The sequence below is a fragment of the Varroa jacobsoni genome, unplaced genomic scaffold, assembly GCF_002532875.2.
Source record: "Varroa jacobsoni isolate VJ856 unplaced genomic scaffold, vjacob_1.0 scaffold_703, whole genome shotgun sequence".
In the NCBI taxonomy this organism is placed as follows: Eukaryota; Metazoa; Arthropoda; class Arachnida; order Mesostigmata; family Varroidae; genus Varroa; species Varroa jacobsoni.
In genome coordinates this window covers 285,147-309,620 of record NW_019213605.1, presented here as the reverse complement: position 1 = coordinate 309,620, position 24,474 = coordinate 285,147, and the positions used below count along the sequence as shown (strand labels likewise).

General features: G+C 40.0%; 1 long non-coding RNA gene across 1 annotated transcript; it reads right to left on the bottom strand.

The window, feature by feature from the left end:
* Nucleotides 1-2,722: 2,722 nt before the first annotated feature.
* Nucleotides 2,723-19,342, bottom strand: LOC111262816 (uncharacterized). The gene is made up of 4 exons (XR_002681871.2): nt 19,053-19,342; nt 13,527-13,703; nt 11,003-11,295; nt 2,723-3,649 (listed from the first exon to the last, which is right to left on the bottom strand). It is a non-coding gene; the product is annotated as an uncharacterized LOC111262816 (long non-coding RNA).
* Nucleotides 19,343-24,474: the final 5,132 nt, after the last annotated feature.

Genomic DNA, 24,474 nt, shown 5'->3' with positions numbered 1-24,474 from the left:
ATAAAAATACAATACATATACCTGAATGAATGTATTTGAGTGAAAATTGCGAAAACTATTCGTCATATCGGTTTGAATGGGCGAAATGAAAGTGTGTTTCAAGTGGTTTTTTGAGGGTATTTTAAATACATCTTGATTATTAAAGCATGGCAAAGATGGTTAAAGCAATAAATTGATATTTGTATAAAACAACGTACCTGGCAGCTGCAGATGTGTGTGAAATGTTCTAACAATTCATTGATATATTTTTCTCGACGTGTGATGAGGTTTCATAGATTACGGTAGTTATGCCCAGGATGTAGGACAATGGCTGAACGTTTAGTTCAAAGTGCTCTATTATGGTACCTATTATTTTATCGATCACTTTGTCGTCGACGTAAGTAAAGAATAGTATCATTTTCGATGCCTGTTCCAGGCTAGCATCTCTTAATGCTTTCTTAAGTTTCCTGGCGAAACAATATCCGGGTTGCTGTAGGTTGTAGGCTGTTGTCTTTTTATTCGCCTGTCCAAGTGAGATATATTACTTCAGAAAGTGGATTGCGTAAATAAATGCTTTTTGCGTCAATTTGTCTAGTACGTAGTCTATCATGAGCACTTATTCCCAAAAAGATGCGCATTGTCTTAAATCCTGGTACAGCCGTATATACACTGTACGGATAAAAATCCTTTTCGACAAGCTGAGCGGAGCCCCGCACTACACATCTGGCTTTCTGGTCCATGACGGTTCCGTTCGCATTTACTTTTTTCTCGAAAAAGCTACGTTGTCTCTACCGTCTTATACCTTAGTAATTTAGCCGGAGTCGAGATGTTATGGCTTTTAAACGATCATATTGCTCTGTCTGTAGCGGTTCTTCATTAGGCCATTTCGCCGAATGCTAGCGCTCCTTTTACGCTAGTGGACTCCTCAGCAAAAAAAGGATTCGAAGTGAATCGGTTTGCCTGATATTAATCTGTCTCTAAGCTGTATATCTTGCGTCGATTCAGTTTTCTCTATTGTTTCCTCGTTTTGATGTCCTCTCTCATGTTTTTTTTTTTTTACTTGATTCAAAGCTATTTGCTTCTTCAATGTCACTCCTTCTTTTCGTCGTGTTTAGTTTTGTCATTAGCTGGATTGTTTGTCAAAATCTTTGCTTATTATATAACGATTGATGGGTTCCTTTCGCCTTTTGCCTGCACTACGTTGTCCTTCTTCTGGATCCATGATAACCGGATGATGAATTAAGCACATAGCACTTTGATCCAATAATATAGAATTTACCTATTCTTGCCCCAATCAGTCCGTAAGCCCTTCACGAGCCTAAGTGTTTGTGTCTGGAGTTTTTCTACGTAGAATTGCCTGTTTTTCACTCACGAAATATACATGCAGCCCAAGAATCGTTCAATCTTGTTCACCTAGCGATGAAGCGCCCATCTTACACAGATCAGTATGCGTACCTTCTAGCTAGTGTGTAATATGTTGCCCATGTTATCCGTGTGCCGACAGATAGCCTGCGATAGAGTTTTGTGTATTCGTTACAGAATAGATATATTTATCATGAACTTTTGATTATTAATATGGCCCAGTGCCTTGTGAACAGCGCTCATGGTTGTGATTTCCACAACGTTGCGTTCCCTGTCGTTGATGTCATTTTTTGTATTTTGTATCGTGAATAGGTGTCCGCCGTGGTTTGTCTTGATGCGGCCGTCACGTCCCTCTTGGACGAACTTGTCTTGATCTACGTCAATATTTGTCAATTAATTGGACGAATGAAAAAACGTTTCGACGCATCGTAGGACCGAATGCAGGGAGTTTTTACTTGCCCCCCGATCGCACGGGCAATTCTTTAACGAATTTCTTATGGTCTTTGAATCAGTTTGTGTCGTTCGCAATTAAGTTTGTGGCAGAGCTATCCAGTGTCCATATATCGCTGTCTTCAGAACCGCAGTACGTTACTTCGACGCAGCTCTATATTGTCTGCTCGTATTTAATTCCTGGTTGCTAGGCGGCTTTTCTGTCAAAACATACGTTTTCTGTATGGCCTTGTCGCCTGCACCATATACAGGGATGGTCTGTTTAGAGGCCGATTTTGCTGCTTACGTTTTCCGGCTCGGGTCATTTGGTTCTTCCTCTGAGTACATTCAATAATACAATTGAGAAGTGCTCTTGGCTTTCGCTTTACTTGCGATGATACCTATGTTATCCAATTTGTTCAGATTTTCGATGGCCGTTTCCTGGTAGTAGTGTTTGAACTTCGTTAATCGCTTGTTTATGCATGCCCCTACGCCACCATCAAGTCTGATGCCCATATCTACGAAATTTAATCACATAATGGATATCACTGTGACTCCCAGTTCTGTTTATTGTATGGCATTTTTTCTGGTGTTTTGTTTGCGCGTCTACGGGTTTTGCACCGTTGGCGATTATTGGTGGTATTATCTTTTTTCGATTGCTCCCGCAGTTGTAACTCTGTATAGATTTCCCACAGAATATGATTAATTATGTTCTACGCGGGACGTATAGTGTTTCGCACGTTTTGCAACGTTTTTAGTTGTTCTCGACCTGCGTAAAGCTGCTATGAGCTTAAAATCTTCATCAAATCACTAATCTTCAGCGCACATTATTCATGCTTGACACTGTTATTGGCAATCGGACTTCGTTGAGTAGATGCGTGTTCCCTCTGGGCATTGGCTCTGTTCACGAGCTCACTCTGCACATATGTTATTGAACTAACTGGTCACTGGATTGTCACGTTGCAGGGTACTTCCTTTATTTAATTTTTGCACTTCTGCTCGTGCCTGATAACGATTGTGGCCTATTAGAATGTTGACAGATGCGAAGTTTATTGGATAGAGTGTGCTGAAATTTTCAAAGTTGATGCTATTGTCTCTAAACTGCTTATTTTAACCTTATTCGGTAGATAGGTGGTGCTGCTTATATAGGTAATTCGCAGGTCCACCTTTTCGGCTGTGGGTTCTCCAATCGAATGATTAAGGTGATGTCTTTGTGTGAGTAAATCCAGAGTATATATATATATATATATATACACACATGCGCCACGTTTAAATATTTAAAAAATATCTAATATAATTTAAATTTCGTGACTGTAGTCACGAAATTTAAATTATATTCGTCAAGGCGAATTTCTATTCCAGTTACTAAACACGGAATTGACTTGTATTTTTGACCTACCATCATAAGTTCAACGTTGATATTTACTTCAACAAACTAAACGCAAAGTAGTAACGGAGTAATCCATCCCAGAGCCGATCTGTCTGTCTCAGTAAAAGATCCGTTCTTATGGTTAGCCCCAAAAGAGCCTAATAGATATTTTTCCCAATGTAATAAATAGCAGGTGTCCGACATCATCCACCATTAACTATTGCAATTTGACAAGTAGCCTAAGTAGCGGTCCCGTCACGTGTCTAATTTTCATATGCGCTATGTACTACTACTAGCCCGTTAAAATCATGTGTTACGCACCTGCTAAAAATAACCGCGAAGATTCGAAAACGACATACAAGAACCTTAGGCAGTAAATGAGGATTATCAATTTGTGTATGCGAATGTCCTTTTTTTTTGAATTTGAACTTATCATTCAGCGAGTGACCATACTCTTCGTATATCTATGTCATATAGCACCATCGAACTCCGTCTTCCTGCTGTGTTGGCCTGAAAAGCAAGAGGAACACAGAGCGTTTTACGTCCAGTTATGATATCACTGTTGGATAGATCAGTAATTCAATTTTATATATATAATTTTATCAATGTATACAGCATTCTAAATAGTTACAAAGCTGGTTATAAATAAATGCAGGATCTACAAGAAACAAAAAACGCTGTTATGGGTATTAAATCACCGACGCCCAAAGCTTGCTTGTTCCTCACTCTGTGGCAAATTGTGCATCATGCGACCTCACCATAGTTAGCTGTTTTTAATTTTACTATGTACATACGCCTTTCGTAAACTTTGGCGCAAAGTATAGTGCGTACTCTTTATAATCATATGGATTTACAATAAAACACCAAAAACGGTAGGTAAGAACCAAAGCTGAACTTTAGTTTTACGTCTTTGGCTATTTATCTATGTAAACTAGATAAGCCATCTGCCCATAAAAAATATTGATTTTAATATCGAGAGAATAACGTATCTTCTGTGTAAAACACAGTAGTTTTCCCGTGGTTCAGTGGTTAATTTCGCCAAATAAACCCAGGAATGAATTTTTCTTGCTCGAGTATCTTTACATATGTGCATGTACACTACAAGTTAGGGCTGCGCAAGCTTCTCATAGATCGAAGGTAAAGCTGTTTGGTTAAGCCATTAATGCAAGATGTCGAAATCATGAATGCAGAAACCGTAAATGTACGACCGACATGTTCTAGTTTATGACCCCAAACGTTTACATAGTAACATTGTATTTCGCCAAGTAGATATCGTTCACTTTTTTCATGGCTAGCTTAATACAGTCTCTCTTTAGCTGAATTAATGAGTACGACCTATGACTATCCAAGTTATTTCAAAAATTCTCTTCTCATAAGACAGGTCTGCAATCGGCTAAACTAAATCACTGTTAGATGTGACCTGGAGATGAAGTACATTTTTTCTGTTCCTGTTGCGCCTAAACTTGAACGAAAAAAAATGCACTACTTCAGTAATGGTTTAGTGCAATAAAACTGTTCAGGATCGGCTCTTTTATCAGTCAATTCTTTGGCCTTTTCGTAATTGTTCGATTCCTATCTTGCCTCCCATGAAACAGTGTGAATGATATATATGATATATGATGGGAATGACTTGAATGGGTTTGATAATACGGTCCTCCTCTCGGAGTGCGTATATATATATATATATACACGACTAAATTAAATTTTGCTACATATTATCGAATTGGATGCCATAAGAACTGTCATTATGAGTCGCTACTGCTAGTGGAACATTGACGGAAGCTTGGCCGTTTTACTGCTCGGCCTTTATGCTCACTTATACTGAACTATTCTCACGTAATACAAAGACCACTATAGCGCATAGACCGGCACCACAAAATATTTTGTGTATTGCTACGCCGCTCTAACTTATAGGCTTCGTATCAACTAGACGGCTGATCTTTCTTCGACCTCTTCAGTCGGCATCCAAACTTCAGGCCTTTCTCAGTGAGAAGAACAGAATGTGGACAGAGAACGAAATATCGAATTCCTATTGAAAAATGATTTCACAATTGCATTTCATATGAGACTTTTGTTTGGGTGATGAACTTGCGTTCGATCAGGACAAGAAGGTCCAACTCTCGCCCTGTCGCCAATGTGGACTCAGACGGCCACCTGCATCAATTCAATGCGCACAATAGCTTGTGTCTTAGCGATTTTAAGAATAGTTCCTGTTGCCTAGTCAATCGGCTAACAACATAGCTGTTGGCGAGTGTTCGGCCCTCCGTCAGCCAAGTTTGAACTGTAACCGCTAGCTATAAATGATAGGCACACACTATCACAACGAATTAGGGCATTCCACGTTCGATTGACGGCCATCCCGTAGTAATTATAGGGCCGATACTTAGTGTATATTGACACAGAAACATGCGTCTAGGGGGAACAGGCGCAATTGGGAAATCTAGCTGAAGTCATCATGTTCACGCGTTTGCGGATGCTCCCATTAGTCCACTGACTCGCGCCGAAAGATGTCGCTGTCAAGAGTTGGAATAGAAGGTTGTTTAGAAATGTAATAGACGAGCCGATGAACAGATAGGTGCTATCATCTGAATGAAAAGGATTGTTAATTGAAAGAACCTTTGATTTTCTTGCAGTCCCTCCGCAGTGCTTATTTAGCTAAGTTGTACCTTGCAATAAAAAAACGTAAGCAAAAACAAAAAACATTAAATGGATCATTATATAGTGATACCTTAATATCTTCATTTGCGTGATCTCTACATAGAAAGCAGACATAATCGCCAGCTATATATATATATATATATATATATATATATATATATATATGTATATATAGTAATTCCAAACGTTACGTTTAGCTAGCAGCTGAAAATATAGAGAAAAAACAGACCATGAGCCCTGGCGACATCCCATTAGATAGATACACATGCAAACACATACATGCGTAAATTATATACGTCCACGGATGCGCCTTCATGGTGTATACGGTGGCACTTCAATATGTAAATATATCTTCCAGCTGTGCAGTAATAAGTTCTTCAAGCAACCCCCGAAAGCGATCAATGAGAAAGGCCTTTAGCGCTACACGTTAAAGTCAAGCTGCTATTGAAGTGGCTTAGTTGAAAGCTGAAAATCATAACAGCCAAGCTTTACCCTTTTGCACAGAAGCTTTGTACCCAGCAATAAGCGGCAAAGGTGGCGGCATCCGCTTGTGTAGACTGGGCAATGACAGTCGGCGTGCCATCGGTCAAACGATCGACTGCTCTATAACTCGAAAATTTACATGTTCGACCCAGTTTTTGCATATCTACGTGGGTCATTTCACCACAGATCCTTAGAGGACCGTAACTGAACCCAAAAACGCGCGAGCGAGAGGCCGGCTGGGCGATCAGCTCCTTCATTATCAAATCTTCAAAGATGCCTGCCTTATTGATCCGATAGCGAGCAATCTTCCTATGTGGCCGACATTTTCACGTTCAGCATGTGTGTGTTTTTGAGTGTATTTCATACTGTACAACTTTAGTACATATCACCATTTTTCCTTTGAATTTATGAGAAGCGTATTTTTTTCGAGTCTTTCATCCACTTGGATAATCTTGGTAATGAGCAAGTGAATGCTGCCCGTGATGTAGCAGAACAAACGCGTTGAAGGCGTTGAAATGACGATAACATGCCAATAAAACGTAACGTCTATTTCAATATTTAGTTTCAGAAGCAGGCAAATCCTGGCACTGTCAACGTTGCATATCTCTTATAGTTGCTGACTAGGGCTGGAAGACTAGCTTTTTCATGCTGTTGTCAACTATGGGAAAACTAACAAACGCTATTTGGCAAAAACTCGCTTTTAACCGTAATTCATTAATTTACGGGTTGTGAAGTGTGGATGATGTGACCAACGCTAAAGAATCATTCTCCCTTTTTTGTTTCTTTTTTTAGCACTTTTACCAATACAACGATCGTGTAAAAGAGCTCATAACGCCTTCTGACAGTGAATAGCTCCATTGACTTAGTACGCTTTTTTGCGTGACGTTTGGGTTACTGCAATACCGACCGACTGTTGCGTTCTCATGGCAGAAGATCCTCGCTGAATTGGCATAGCGCCGAGTGTATCAGTGATATTATTTTTGTATCCTTCCTCATGATGCTAGACTAAGTTCCACCTCTACAGCTACCGAATAAATCGACGATGGGCCACTATCTATTAGTGAGGTGTATTCTTACTGCCTGCTGAGCCTTAATATTAAAAATTCGCAATATCTGTTAAAATATACAAACTTATGTTTACAGCGAACGCCCAGTTCTTATTCGCTCCTCCACCCGGTTCCATTGTAGTCGTGGAAAGACATATATAATTCTGACATATACGCCAAAACATATGACTTATTTTATGTTGTTTGGCTAGCCACATAGCTCTGTATCAACTTTATGCTCAATATGTATTGTGTTTTCAGGTACTGCAAATCGCTTCTTGGCAACGGTGCATGCCTATAGTCCTCGTATCCGTGTGTGTTAGGTCTCACTTTAAAAACTCAGATTATGATAATTATAACCATTAACGAATAGCAGACTTTTGCTTTAGGACTGTCAGAACCTTACTTTCGCGATGCCCAGTGTATAACTTGCGGGGTATCCCTAGACAGACCCGAACTTCATCTATCTGTTTGTACGTATTTTATTGTTTTCGCAGATTCGTACGGCCAAATGACAGCGTGTATCAACGAGTTTCGTTAGTATTGTGTATTCTTTGCAAGACTGTTGCATCTTGTACGGCGCAAGTAACTGCTAAAATTTTTACAGCGTTTTTTTCTATGGAGCTTTTTCAAATATTCATTATCAGAGTCAGAATATTTGGACTACGATGTAATACTAGGTAAGCCATGCGTGGCCACGCACGTTATCATTTTTCTGCGTTTCGCAATCGCGTTTGTTGAGCTCAGCTGTACACGCTGGTCTTAATAAAAGTGGACATTTACGACTATTTTTTTCTTCATTTGCCTTCGTTCTTCATCTTTCACTTGCCTCCCTGAATGTACTTTGCCCGGTATATGTGTATACTGCTGTTGGTTTTCTGATTTGTCTAAATTTTTACAATAAAATTTGCTAAATTTGTTTTTTTGCGGACTTCGAGAGTTTTCCTTATTCGCTGTTTGCTGCCATAAGCCAGCCGTTGACAGGTACGCACCTGGCAATTACAACACGCAGGTGTTTTCTTATGAATCCGCGACTGTTATGCTGGTCTGGCTGGTAACCTTTATTTCCTCTGATGCCACAGTCGCCACTGATTGGAGAACGTTCGTAGGACTGATGCGCCGCTCGAAAACAACAGCCCTGCTTATAACTTTGTGGTCTGGTTTGAACTATTTTCCTTTACTTTAAATCTCTCGTACTAAGGTTTCTCATACTTCCGATCATATTCTAGCTGCCACATGTTCCTGGCTTACATTTTCTTCAGTTTGACTTTGCACCACGATCGCCGATTCCTTCTTTAGCGGTAAGGACCTCTGGCACATTTTCTGCTTGTTAACTTCATCTATACGCCAGTCCACTCTATAAGTTAAGTCCGCCCGATATATAGCGACCTGTTCAGTGACAGATAAACACCAACAGAAAGGTAAACGCTGAGAGAGTGTTTACCTATCGCGCGCCGTGAAATGCTCTGTTTGTCGTTTCTTTTTACTGTCGCTGAGGCCGTGGCTTTCGTCATTGCTGCACCCTGCTTTTATTGACCGACTCGTTGTCTCCATTTTCGGTCGTTTCTGTTCCTGTCACCTCGTTAGTCGCTGCTGTTCTCGTTGTTGAGCTTGCATCGCTGGCGTGCGCGCCTGCACCAGACCAGTATTCAAATCATAGATGTTTTTGTTGTTTATTGGCTTCTTTTCCTTTGCAAAGCTGTAAGTTTTTTATCGTAGAACTTGACGACTTCTGGTACCCATAGGCAGTAAATCACCAACTGCCTTTCAAAGCTAACCAATACAACGGAGTATTTAATTTGTTCTTTTTCAAGCTAGAGCTAGTCAGGAGTCACTTACAGCCGGAGGGCTGGAACTTTGTCCACGGTGTTTTGTAGCCGTGTGTTTTTTTACATTCTATTATACGTGTAACTAGAAAATATAAGCAATGTTCAATTTAAAACTTGAGGAGTCATTTCGTTGTTATTATCGGGCCTTCCATTTATCATAGCAACGTACACTGGAGCTATTGTTAACTCCGCACCTGACGCTTTTTCTCAGAAGTTCATTGTTAATCTCTCTGTCTCTATTAAACTAGAGTGTCTATAGGTGCCTCCTGTCGTCCTATTTCATACTTTGTCCAGCTTAAAATACTTTGTTTAGCGCACTTAATGGCGATTACCACCAAGCGATGGTGAGTGCAATTAATATGCACTCAGCGTCAGCCCTTTGTCGGTCTACCACCGAATGTATATTCAGAGTTTTAACGGCACGTTTTATTGATAGAATAGCGTTTTTACAAATGTGGGCTCATGCGTGAATTCGTTTGTCCTTTCGCTAAGGCAACAGGAGGACTTTAACACGTTTCTACAATATAATAGCTTTGTGAATATTGTATTAGGTTTGTCGAGTTCTCTGTCACTCTGCCACTATCACAGTCTAGGTTTTCAACTCTGTTACAAGGCTTTTTTTTGTGAATTAGAAAACCATTTTGGATACACTAGTTTCCAATCTAGAGGCGACGCGCTTACCTGTGCCAGACACTTCAATCATATCAATGAGCTATTCTATCTGTATGGCTATGAATTACGGTGTGTTTTAGGTTAATGCCCGAAATATTCAGTCCTTAAGTCATACGATATTTGAGCTTCACTCTGCATCGTTTACCTAAAAAGAGACATTAGAATACGGGAATGCAAGGGTACGACGATTATCATTTTCGCTGCGATGTATCTTTACTCGTACGTTCCCTTCATATTTAGAGTATCTCAGCGTACCCATAATAGCCTCAAATATGTATATTGCAACCCGCAGATCAATTTTTATCATTAGTTTCGGCGATGTGGTGAAACTTTTATCATTATCGCCAAAAGTTACTAGGGCGCCCTTTACGTGCAGGTACCTATATCGATAGGGAATGTCACGACTTCGGAGAATAACTGCCTTCATATTTGTTCGTTGAACACTCGTTCAGATTATATACCCCACACATATTTTACTTTGCTGTTTACTGCCACGTTGCACCCACCTATGACGTTATTTAGTGAAGTGATCTTTGAGCTGTCTTCGTTGGATAACGCGATGTAGTCAACGGCCCCTGGAATTACTCAATGTTTTCATTTTCTGTAGACTCTCTTGTTGAGATAACGTGTTAAGGAAAATCCGACCGGCTTGTATGCTCCCTCTAAACTGTATTATTTGACGTTATATGTTTAATCTGAGCCAATTCTCAGTGACGCTTTGCTAACTTCGGGTTCACGTGAAGAAAGTCGATAACAAAAATCATTTAAGCTAACTGCAAGAATAGTACAAAAATATTGCTTTTAAACAATGTGAACCATTGACTCAATTTACTTATAGATACCTAAATAGGCATAGTGATGCAGGTAGAGGACGAAAAACAATGTACTTTTCTATCAGTTAGAGGATCACGATATAGCTTTTTCCGATTGTGAGCACGTTCTATGCGCCAGAGTGTCCGCTGGCGAGACATTTGGAAATCTATGATGATAAGTGATAGCTGGAATCCGCGTGCCGCAATTCACTGTTCTGTATGTTAGACAATATTTGTGATTAAATAAGGAAAATTAAAACATCTACTATTTCAAAATTAATGCGCCTTCGCTAAATCAATGCAATAAATGCGCTTCACTAAACGCAAACGAGTGAAAAACATTTATGGCAAACTAACACCTACCTCAGTCGGTCCGTTGATCGTTTATAAAAGCGTAAAAAAAGTCAACGACTAGCGAACAACAGCCAGAGGAAAAAACTGCCTGAAGGAAGCGGATCGATCTCCTCTGTTTTTGAATTCATCTATCGGTTCGTCCTCCTGGACTAGTCCTCAGAACCCCACCACGATTCTTTGCAAAAAAGCTGAACTCGCCTTCCTCCGTCCTGCTCCGCAAGCCACTGTCCGGTGCTTCTTTCTTCGTGTCTCGAAACAGACTGCGCGATGGACGTGCGCCATTTGCTCCGTTTGGCCTCAGGCTGAAACGTCCAAGAAGAAAGGAACAATCCATATTTGGTGGGGGGCGGTTTGGTTTTTCTTTACCTTTAACGGGCGCCGTTACTCCTGTCTTCGTAACGGCATCAACATTGGCGCTATTGGGGGAACCAAAACTTCGTGTGACCTCGCCTAGAAATGCTTTCCAAAAAAAGAACAGAAAAGCAAACTCGTTTTGCCTTCACAAACCTCCGGAGGTTTCTTTTTCCGGAGGTGCTTTTGTCACACAGCATAGGATTGAGCCGAGAAAATCGTATAACTTTTTTTTTGCCCCCGATATTTTTTTACTATATATTTGTTATCATACTCATATCAGATGTTAGTAATTAGAAACGACTTTGCTCCACAGCAGCTTGTATTGGCCCTCACAATGTGAAATGTGTTTCTAAATAAACCCCTTTCTTACCAATGACTTCATATATTAAAAATCCTTCCGCTAATCCTGGTCTGTTTTGGAGAATAGAACTGACAAAATGCTGTTTAAGTGTAGAAAAAAGCTCCTGCTTAATTTATAATGCATTAATCACGGCATGTTATTTTACAATACAAGCTGGTACTTTAGCCAGAATTAACTTCAAGCTAAAACTGCTTTACTTCAACCGAAAAGATTAGTCCACACAGGCGGTGGCTGAATATTTCGGCCAAAGGGCTAAAATCTCTTGTTAAAAATAAGATCCCTTAGAACCCACTTTATTGTTGAACAACGTCGAGACTCTTTTTCGGTGCAAAATGAGAATGAGTAAAAAACCTATTCAAATGCACCTGCGCCGCTCCTGCCGCTAACTCGTGTAACTTTGTTTAGAGCCCCGGGGGTCTTTACACGTACGCGCTTGGCCAAAAGAGGCAACATCACAAGGCAGTAAATATTCTAAACTGCTGTATATTAGAAATTCGATAAATTTGCTTAATAAAAGTAGATAATCTAATGTATGCCGATTACTTCACGCTCAGAATTTACGGGCTTCTGGTTTGTGCAAAAATCGTTAGTATACATGGATAAGTCCTAAAACAGCCAATAAATGTAAGGACTGACAGCTTCAACCACGACCTTCCCTAATGAGCGACGACACTTGTGACACCTCATAATTTCGAGTACTCATCGTCTCTGTCACCGCAGCTACAATCAAAAAGCGTAACAAGAGAAAAGTACTATATGATCTATCACTAATTTGCTGCTATTGGTTCTACTCTAAAAAATGTTAGGTGTATTATTTCGAAAAAGATAAGCTAAAAAGGAAACAAGATTGTGAGGGTATTTTGAGAAAAAGAAAGATGAAAAGGTTTGTAAAAATGAAAAATGGCAGTATTACTTCCCTTTATATCGAACTACACTGATCCAAAGTATGTATTATGGGATTTTTTCCTAAATTGCGTCATTGAAGAAGAGTCTTGTACACCTATTTGTGATGCTGGAAAAAGTCCCTTAGTCTGTTAGCGTCGTTAGCAAAAACAAACGTGTTTTTTTGCAGTATAAACAGCAAAAAGCAAACAATACCAGTTTCACTGTAGTATTCATACAGAGATCTGAGATGCACGTGGATTCTGCGATCTAAACTGCATGCGTCTTACGCTTATCTAAACGCTTAAGGGGAAATAACCTTACGAAAGCAATAATCATAATAATGGAAGACAGTAGTAACGAACTAACCGGTACTTTATAAAACAACATGCGATATCAACGTTTGATTAATTTACGGAGCTGCACTTTTGACAACGCTAATGTTCACACAAAAAAAATCGCAAAAACGCCACCACATCGCATGAAACATTCTAAGCCAGAGCCAATTTGTTATTATATTATTGTTGTTCAACGTTGTTATAATATCAGTAATAGTCAAAGTATTTTCAGTCTACTTATCTACTTTACGTTTTAGTTATATGCTTCTGATTTTCTCCTATAGATTTATTTACTGAGTTGAACAACTGGGTCCTACGAAAAAGACAACTCGAAACAGCCTGCCTAAAATTTATTCCTAGTTCTGTTCGGCTAACGGAAGAAAACGAACCCTGTCTTACTGGCATCAACAACAAGCCAGAATATTCTAAAGCCTCTTCCATATGCTTAAGAGCACTCGGTATATCATTGGCGACCTAGCTAGGTTGGCTGCGAAAGAACGTAGTGGTCTTATCCGCATGAGCGGTGGTCTTACGTATTCCACTTGCTGGGGTTTTGAACAAAGCGAAAGACGATGAACGTCTCTGCGTAAAAACCCACCCTTGAGATACGTCTATTTCCTACTACGCGGATTCAACACGATCAACGTTTACTGCTCGTTGTCCTTCGGAGAGATACGTTCTGAATCAATCAATGACGACCGATGTACAGCTCAGGGTTTCTATATCATTTGCAGGAATATCTAGTGACTTGAGCAGTTGAAGGCAGCCGCAACGCCTAAAAACAGCAAATCAAAGCAGAACTACTTATTTTCAATGGAATATGTGCTGATGTAAGTTCAATCGATCCAGACTTGTGAAAATCAAATTGAATTAACAAGCAGAATTTAGAACTTTCAATATGTTTATCAGATCTGCTAATGACTAACCCTTCGAAAACATTTAACAAATAGCACAGCATATTATCTTGGATGGTGGTTAGGCTCTTATTTATTCTTGTATAGAGGAACGATGTTTGTTTGTTTCAAGCTAGTAGGAAACCAGCTCGTATTAAAGAATGGCTCGACTGTACTTGCAGGATAGCTGACGTGACGTTCCTCAACAGAATGTGCTATTTAGCCTTTAAGCTTGCTAGAACCATAGGAACTTCGAGTGTACTGATACAATTTAGCCTGAACAACGTTTAATTTGTCTGTCAGATCTATACTATTTTTTTGCCCCAACGTCAGCATCCATACTAAGCTACATAACAGTTGTAGAGCTAATGGTTGCAAACTTCTTGTTAAACACATCTGTTCCGGGTCGAGATCGAACGCAGATTGTAGGATTGTTTTGGATTTGCCTCTATCATACGATTCTAAAGTTCCATAGTTCAGAAATCGCTGCTTGTAACATGTATCCACAGCAAGCAGAAGGCCGTTCGATACTCCCGGAAACCGCTATAATACGCTATCTGGAACTGGTCTGTATGCGCTTCCTAATTAGTCTGTACCATTCAATAACATCGGTCCTTAAACATCCTAGGTCAGGTAAGAATTCAAACTTATTTAAAAAAACTAACTGAAGTCTCAACTTGAACCGTAGCGAAACGTCTCTCAGACCCATAATGAAGCTGGTCAGAGGATATTTCACTAGCCGAGTCATCATCAATGCATGTGCTGCAATTGACTACGGAAGGCTCGTGGTGTAGTCGAATGGGAGTTGGTTTTCCCGAATATCTGCCTAGAAGGAACAAGATTTTTTCCTAAACATAACAATAATAGGATAGTGGTCAGAAGAAAGCGCTGTCAACTAAACTGTCAAGCTACCAGAGGCTGCATACTTTTTTGCAGACAAGCCTACGGGGAAGGCTCGCATTTGAGTCGCGTAATAACAAACGAGGAAGAGTCAAATCTGTGGAGGATCAAGAACATTAAGTAGCATGCTGCTGTAAACAAACTGACTGAACCAATAATAGACTCCTCAAAGTTAAAATTGTCCCTAAGTCCTAAGAAAATTACCTTTTCTATTGCTTGTTATCATTGTCAAAGATATCGAAGGACTTGACCGTATAAGGATCCCCTCCGCACCCCCACCGCCAAGTCTTTTCATTCCCGCCGATCACGGCCGTGTGCGAAGAAACTGAATCCAGAAATAGGATAGCTGGCATAATGAATGCCTTTTAACAACTGCCATATTAAATCTTATCCTCCCATCCTTAAGGAACACTTAAGTTGCACCTATTTTCTGAGTCCTTCAATGCCAGCTTTAATATGAATCACAATTAATTAATCACAAAAACTTGATAGTCTGAAAAGAATTAAAAAATTATCAGGTCTAAGGAGGATTATATCAAGTTTTACAATCTTCTATATAATCAGAGATAAATATGTTAATAATATAAAATCTATTTATGAAGTAGAGAAAATTACTACAGTTCCATGCTGATATTAAGTGTAGTAGCCACAAGCGGGGCGCAAGGATTCATAAGGCCTTGCGATTATTCGGCGGCTTCCAGGCATATCCATTTAAACATACAACAGAAATATTTCACTGGAAGGGACTTCAACCCACTACGTAAGAACTCCGTCCGTCCGAACTGAGAAAAGTTCGTGTTTATCACGTTTCCTCAGTGCTTCAGCCTTGACAGCAGTCAATCCGGAATCCTTCAAGGCTGACAGCATCTTGTCTTCACTGAAACCCTCGTGTACTTCAGCACTCTTGGCTGCTATAGAGAGATCGATCATTCTTTTTTTCTTCCAATGTGTTCGTCCACACATGAACCAGACCGAACCTTAACTCCGACCGGAAATCAGAGCGTACTTTTAAGACCTTACCCCATAGTAAACAATCTTCTTCTAAATAGTATTTATCTGGAATTTTGCTTTTTGTATGCTACGCTTCTGCAAACGACGCGATTCCACTTTTCATTAAAATTGGAAACATCTATTTGGGTACTATCTTCGCTAATTTCCTAGTATGGTTTCTGCTGAGCCTGGTACCCTTGGCACGACTTCTAGTTTCAGTCACTGCCCGACGGAAATACGTCAGAAGGAAATTTTGTCATTTTCTTTTTCCTTAATTCTTCTTTAGTATTTGGTGCGGTTTTGCTCACCAGCGCGATCCTACCACAAGCGCCTACTTCAGGCGTCGCCAACAGCATACGGGCCCACAACTGATGTGAAACAGAGGATTAACAGCGCATGATGCAGGCCATGATAGGCAACAGGAGTACACCCAAAGTAAACACCCACAAATGACATAGTAAGCGAAAAAAAAAAAGACTCGCTGAAGATCCACCGACGCGCAGCCCAACCGGCTAATTCCTCCATTAACGCTAAAAACTCACAATGCACCAAGAGCAGGTACGCATAACTTTCAATGTCAGCAGACACGGTTACGACACTTCAATAGAAAATTAAATGTACCCGTTCGCAATATGACCACGTGTGCAGCCATCTTAAGACCTAGAATCTCATAATACCCCAAAATTTTACTGAAGCATCGACTTGCGCCTGCTACGTTCGAAGATTCAACCTTCTATAATGCCAAAAATATTTTCCAGACTCGTTTTGAATGAACGTAAGATCTCACTAGCCGGAATCCGCTTTGCCAAACCAGACGGCCGTAAAAGAGCTCCAACTCACTAAACTTGTAACTACGCGTCGGGGCACTTTGGCGAAAAAAGAAGGTTTGAAACAGGTTTGAAAGAGTTTGAACTATTATGCTGCTAGAGAACATAAAATATGTTGGATTGTAAAGTAATCTCAATTCAGTCATTAATCTGGGTTTATCATATTATTATCAATATGTATTTACGTTCTGTAGTGCAAAAACACTATTTGTTACACTCAAACGTTGTTGTTATTGTTGGTTTTCAATAGAGCGAGTTCAGAGTTTGATTAGTACCCCGGTAGTTAGTATATTCTTAACAATTTGGGAGTGCATTTTTACCTCGCCATAGGTAAGAACAAGGTAGTGCCGCTATTCTTCACTTAAAATGGGTTTATATTTTTAACCTAACCGCTTCGAGACAGCCTATGATCGACCTGCTAATGATATGCTTATTATTGATCGGCGGTAAACCGAAAGAATGGAATACTTGAAGCTAGGTATTATGGACTTCAGATACTTAGCGACGCCTATTCATGGACAAAAGTACCTGTATGGGGTTTTATAGTTCATACGATAGCGATGTATCGTATAAACAATAGGCTATGCAAACGGAGCGTATAAACAAAAAGTTAATTTTTACTGGGAACTCTATAGTATTATAGTATTACGTATTTTGTACGAGGAGGGTCAGTTTAGATGAATATCAATCAAATTCTATGGATTTAATGTTCCATACACACTGAGCGAAAGTGATATTGAAATAGTTAACGCGCAAGCTTCGATTTCATGTTGGCTTTTCTATATACTCGAGCGTGCCGATCTCATGTGAACGGTAATAACACCCAAAGCAAGGGCGTGTAGAGAAAAGCCGTGGGTTTATCAAGAACATCTCAATTTATAAACACATTATTTTTGGAGGTTTATATAATAGCCGCTTGTATGCTAAACTAACTTTCAGTAGCTTGCCATATTTTTCAGTAAACAATGGACAGCGTTTTCGGTGCGATGAGATAACGGTAGTACTATACAATATGCAACTAAGTTGAACTTGGAGGCCAGTCTTGGCCTTGCTAATCCTGAACTGAATAGCAGTGTTCTTAAGCTACGAAAAGAAATCTATTGATTTCTAAAAAATATGAACGGAGTCGTACATCACGTACCAACAGCACCATCGTACACATGCTCATAGTAAACATATTGTTTCCTGTATGACTCACTAATCTCAAGTCTCTAAGGCATTCGAATAGCTTTTTAATATGCTCATAATACGATAGCATTTACTGTTCGAAAAAAAAAAAATGTTTGAAAACAGTTAAAAGAATGAGAATATTATAGCTGCAATATTATGAGCTGCTGTTGAACAGCGTTACAAAGGCCTTTCGCAGAAGTGACAATCGAAAGAGCTCTTGGACTATCCGTCTAAAGCGATATAGAGTTAACGATACCATAGGTGCATGGCTTGTACAAAAAGATGCCACGTAGCAACCGGTCTAGAGGAGATAGCCGACGTACTAAAGGAGACCTTCATTTCTTATCGTTGGTAATGCTTGCTATCATTTTTCTAATTCCTTCATTTTGAATAAAAAACGCATATATAAAAAGTCTAAATACTAATATTACTAATTATACATAGTTTCTAGTATTGGTAACCGTTGCAAATGTTGCTATTGCTAAGAGACTTGCGAAGTACCGGATGGAAAGGACATGCTCGTAGCTTCTTCACTCGTGTCTTCCTATTCTATAAAAACGGTGTCAAACGAAATACTCAAAAGGCGCTAGATGGATCTTTCTTTGCCTGTTCCGGCGTTTACGAGGTTGTCGACCGTCCCTAAACGTCTTTTCCGATTTCGAATCGAAAACCACCGTTCTCACTTGCCTCCCTGTCTCTTTTCCCTCGCCACCGTTTTCCTTGCCGATGATCCTCAGCGAGTCGCGCAAGATCGTACTCAAGGTCCTTTCGCTTGTCCTTTGAAACGACACCCTGACGCGTATCTTCCTCTCGAGATACTAACGTACTGCGGTCGGTGGAAGACCTCTCTTAGGCTTCTCGCTGCAAACACTGTTCCCTTGTTCAGCATCGATCATTAGATCGTTCTCAGCCAGACAGATTGAAAATAGGCATAAATAACACAACGGAGATTTTACACCCTAAATAGATGAGTATGGGATGATCGTAATGCCTCAACAGAGACTGCCGCTACCGCAACAAACTGCTCGATTAGAAATTACACAATGATGATGTCGAATGTTTGTCCCCCGTCTAATTGTAATACTCTAGCGCGGAAGATCTGTTCTTAGTGCAGGTCATTTTAAGTGTTCTACATGTAGAGACTACATATTATGAAACGTATGCTCATTCCAACATCTCAATTGAAAACACAAAAAGCGCTTAATATCCTTGTCTTAACGTATGCCGACACAAGAGATTGGCAACAACTTGTTAAAAGCGAGATCACACCACATCACTTCTTCCTGAACTATTCGTACGAAACAAAATTTAAAAAGACGGTCATTACTCTGTTGTAAAACTAACCTGTTGATTAATTATCCTGGCTTGATAAATTAACAAAGCAGCGCCCTCTATCGCAGACCCGAACAGAAGGTAAAAATGTTGAAAACGGTTTCTTATGGCACCTGATTTTGTCAACTGATTCCCTATAACTTTTATCTGTTTTTCGAAGTTTTCAACTAGAACTAGCATATAGCTGATGCGGAGACAGTACATATGGCCGCAGTAACACTGGACAGGTACTGTGATACAGACATATTGTTGCAGTTGAGCTGTGTCATTAACGACACCGAGAATAAAGAAGTCGGCCATAACGACCTCCGGCGTTGGCGTTCCGCTGCATAGTAACGTAAAACGGAATTGCTATTAATTATGGAAGCGGTCGATCCGATCCTTGCGTTGCCCTTCACCAGCCAACTCCGCCCCTTGCTTGACTCCTATCTATCGTTCTATGCAGCCGTGCCAGGGGCTACCAGCCGTCTCATTTATCATAGACAAATTACAGCGAACGTCCGACGCCGCAACAAATCACGTCAAAGAGACGCTAGTAGGATAATATTTACTAATACTAATGCACGAATATCGTTGAGTGCTAAATGAGAACTTAATGTGCCTCTGTCATCATGGCATATTTGTCAGAGCTCCTTTTAATAGCATAGCGTTCATCGTTACTAAGCGAGTCCATATAAAGAGCTAATATGAGGTCCATAACGGTGTCATCACTCTTCTATGCAGAAGCGAGAATAATATCTGACTAACCAACGGCTAGATCCTGAGCAGCATGTCCATTTGCCGAAATTACAGATATGTTTCGTATACACTGTATGAGACCAACGAAAGTAACCAAATCAACTGAAAAAACATAGTGAACCAATCGGTAGTAAATCTCACATATAACTACGTTCTCGTGTAGTGAACATTAAACATTGAATTCTAAACTTGCCGAAGTTCCGTACATACGGAAGGCTGATTTACCATTTTGATATGTATGGTAACACCACACGCTCTTAAAGGTACCTAGGATAGTTTAACCATTAGGCTTAATAGGCAAAGTTCCTTTCACTTTAGCTCTGCACGGTAGACAGCTATTCTAAGCTGTTCGCGATTGGCGGCGAATGTGCCAACCGGTAGGAAAAACAAACGCTACGCGGCACGTTGCGGCAGGTTTAGCCGTCGGAGAAAAACCTCATGAGGCCTAATGCTTAGACTCAGAACAATCTACGGTTTCTTTTAGGTTACTGCTAACTGCTGCTAACGGTGGCCTGTGTTCACAAACTTACGCAGCTAAATACTCTCGCACAAGGCAGAGGACAAAGCCTAGACCGCTCAAGCCGCTGCAGCCACTATCATACTACCGCCCTGCAGAGCCCTAACGAGGTAGGCATTTGCAAATACCTAATCGTTAGCACGCAAGCCTGCCAGCTTATTCCCCTTTTCGTACCATCTTCTATGTCTCATTACGCTGACGCTCCTCACCCAGGGACCGTTTCTCGAAAGGCCAGCGAATAAACTTAAATCAGAGCCACAGATTATCTATACTGCAATATAACTAATGTAATAATTGTCAAGGCTTTTGATTGAAGAAATTCTCTCGGAGTGTAAAAAGTCATTCTTAATTAGCATCACTATAGATATATAACAACTGTGAAAAAAATACGTCAAAAAGCTTATGTAAACGGTCGAAAATGTTTTGCTGGTTAAATACGTTGCCCAATCAATCCCATTGCCAAAGATCGACTGACTGAATGATTTTGAGTTACGGAAACAATTAAAGGATCAACGCTTAGATAAAAAGAAGCGTTGCCAGAGAATACATTCTTTGCGGAACTAACACTTTCTTTACTATTTTTTACTACACGCACGTTGGGCACGGTGTTTGGTTGCTCCCGTGATAGGGTGAGAAGTAACGTATTTGCCCTCTACTGAAGAGGCACGTGATAATCCTAGTTCAAAGCCGGGCATAGACATATATGTTGTTTCGTGCTAAGAGCCATTCGACTGACGAAATACCTAACGGCGATGCCGGGCAAAACTCGAAATATTGAGAGCAGTTGCTTGAGATTCACCCAACTCCAAGTTCTTGTGACGTATAGAAATTTTGAATATACTTGATTTACAATACCTATTAAATATTTCCGGTGTAGAAGAAAATTAGATTCATCGGCGTTCACTTACTAATACATTTACTAGATGAAAGCTAATATCATATTTACTATACAGGAAAAAAATCCATGAAATATTATTTGTTTGTTTTGGTAATATTCACTTTTGCCTTTTGTTAGGGCAGGCGAGCGTAAGAAAGAAAAGGCCACAATTAGCCTTTTATTAATGAAGTTATTAAAGATACCACACATTTCTTATTTATCTAACCTTATTTAACTAAGTTTGCTCTAATACCATACGATTTTTATTACCAGTTAAATTATTAAAAATCCGAACTTTTCGCTCTACTCAGTAAAAGCTTTGAATGCGCGGTTAAGTGTTTTCGAAAGTTTATAAGGAAGGAACCAATGTATTTAATGTTGTATTGTAATCAAGCCTCGAATAAACTTGAAAGGCCTGTTACGGAACGAATATGCGTCCTTTATCATGTGTCGATGACAAGTAGAATCGACCAGTTAGAGAGAAACTACAATTTTCACCCGAAATATTTCGGTACTGATATTCGTTGACTGAAAGCAACAATGAGTATGAAGTATATCCAACTACTAGATAAACTCAACGACCCCATCGCAAAATGGATCTCTAGACCTTAGAAGTTTGATGATTCTTAAGCAAAAGAATGAGTTTTTTTTTGGCTTTTCGACCTGGTCGATAAGTTGAAGGTGCACAGAGAAGACCTAAGATTCTAAAAGACTGTACAGTGGATATATGTTCTATTGAAACGGTGTTCCGCATCGTGTCACCAGCCGAGATGCAAAGCTAGCCAAACGCATCGCTGCAGGGCAAACAAACATTTGACTACGACCGAACACAGGTCGGGTCCTTGAGGCAGCGGCACGTTACGCGCCGTAACTGAACAGTGTACAACAGGTCGCTGTTGCCTAACAGCTGAAACTAGGCTGGCGTCTATTCTCTGGCGTAGCCAGACGCTTTGTAGCAAATGGTGGACGCAGAGAGGCTAAATTTTAGTTGTTATATGGCTTTATAAATTTAATTAAATCATAACGGTATATTTAAATAATGGAAAAGAAGGAAGCTCTTCTACTTCAGTGAATCTGTGTTAACTATTAAAATCATCAATGTACTTTTAGTGTGAGGGGACTGAGTGCTCGGGAAATGAAGCTTACCGCACATTTCAACTATAAAATCTTCAATTTTAAACCGATATAGCGCGCGCGCGCGGGTGATTTTAAATTAGTCTGGGTTCTCGTTTCGAGTTCCATGCTGGGCACGAATCGAGATCAATTTTATGGTCCAACTATATGACTCTTAGTACCAAATATGAAGACGTCTGTATCATACCATACATGATAATGTGCATATACATATATGTAAGATTCGTTTTCGCCGCTAAGAGCGATTTTAAAAGCGACGTCATTCTTCAAGTTGTAACTCAAAGACACTGCGACGATAACTTGCTTGTAACTTTAGGGTGTCTTTGGGAATGTACGTTCAGGCCATAGAATTTTGGTTCATGAATTTCCGAACTAAATTCTTTACTTCAAAGAGGTTTTTCGCCTTGAGTAATTCTCTTGGCTGGAATACGGCAAAGATACTCTAATTAGCATTAGTAACCCGCTAGTACCTTAAGGCCAATCTCTATTATCAAACGCCTTCGGTGGACATCGGTCCACCTATGTCTGTCCACCTACAACTGAACCTATGTCTAAACTATAAAACGGGCCTGTTTTTTCAGTTACTATTCACTCCAAGCGAGTCTGGGTACCATTGATAGTAGTGACAAATCAAATAAAATTGGGTGTTTAATACCTATCCTTAGAACTAGGTTATTCAGTTGCATTAGCGTTTTCGAAATAATAGAGTAATAACTTGAGTTCGAATCCGAAAGTTGCCTCGGAAGGCTAAACGTTCATGGCTTATGAAATAGAAGCGCCTGAAAGTGAGGCAGATGCAACAACGATGCCTTGCGCAGCTATAATAAGGAATAATATCATGAAAGCATGTACCCGGGTTATTATCGTTGAACTAGCACAAAAAGGTTTTCATCTAAAGAACGGTTTATCCGCTGTATTATTAACATGGTTTGTATTGCGTATTGCGATCTTCACAATTGAATCAATCTCTAACTAACTGTTTTACGTATCGTAGGTGATCAACAAGTGACTGGGTCCTACGCGAGCCTTGTCGATGCTTTAAGCAATATTAGATTAGACAAAATACATTTTTCCATTTACAAAGTATTTCACGTACATCGTCTTAGAAAATATATAATATACTTCTTAGAGCACGTGTTTTCACGTCTGGGAAACACACCGTGTTACAGTATACTAATATCGATAATAATAATAATAGCGAGGCGTAACCATACCTACGTATTCGTACGAAACCGTAGACGATAAAATTACAGAAAGATTTTTATGCAGAAGTTTAATTAGCACACATACTCCATACCTTCACAGCAGCCCTGCGTTTAGCCTACGATCTCAGCCTATTATCTAATTTATTAAGTACTCCAAAACGGGTACGACATACGACGCGAAAGTGTAATGCTACATCCAGCACTGATATCGCCATTAGTTTTCCTGCCTAGAAATAATCTCTCCAGAAAGGCAAATCAAACCTGCCACCCGCTCACCGTTTTTTTTTTTATATATCTACCGTCTATCGGAACTTAGAGAAGTTTCGTAGGTGTATGCTTGAGTTCCCATGGGATTCCACTTCCAGGATCGAAAAAAAGCAGGTCATTTGCATTTTTCATCCTAGCTGTCGTCCTCGGCGCTGTCGTTTTTCTTGTGCTTCGTAAGCACACACACACACACACACACACACACACACACACACACACACACACACACACGCTCACACATGAACGTATGCGATATACGAGCCTTGTACCGATATGTATTCCGGAGAGGTTTCTTGCATGGTCCTACGTATCAAATATTCTAATCGGAAGACAAGGGCTGAAGTATGGGTATAGGACATTTGGAAGATCAGAGGAAACGCTGAGGAATGCCTTAGACGGATTGAAGAGCTTGGCTATTTTTCAGATCTTTTTTTTTGTACGAACGTAGATATGAAAATAGAATTACGTGACCTCATCTAAGATGCACCCAACAACCACTTTGGTCTATCCATTTCACATTGACGAGGATTTCACTACGGAGCCGCCATATTGCCCTTGTTACTCGGTTCGCAGCCAAGGTGATGGTCTATCTAATGGTGAGGCTTTCATTAGGTAGACGAAAACGAAAATAATCTCGGGGCCCCTACTGCTGCTGTCACCGCTGCCATAGCATCAATTATTGCTAAACTACTGCGT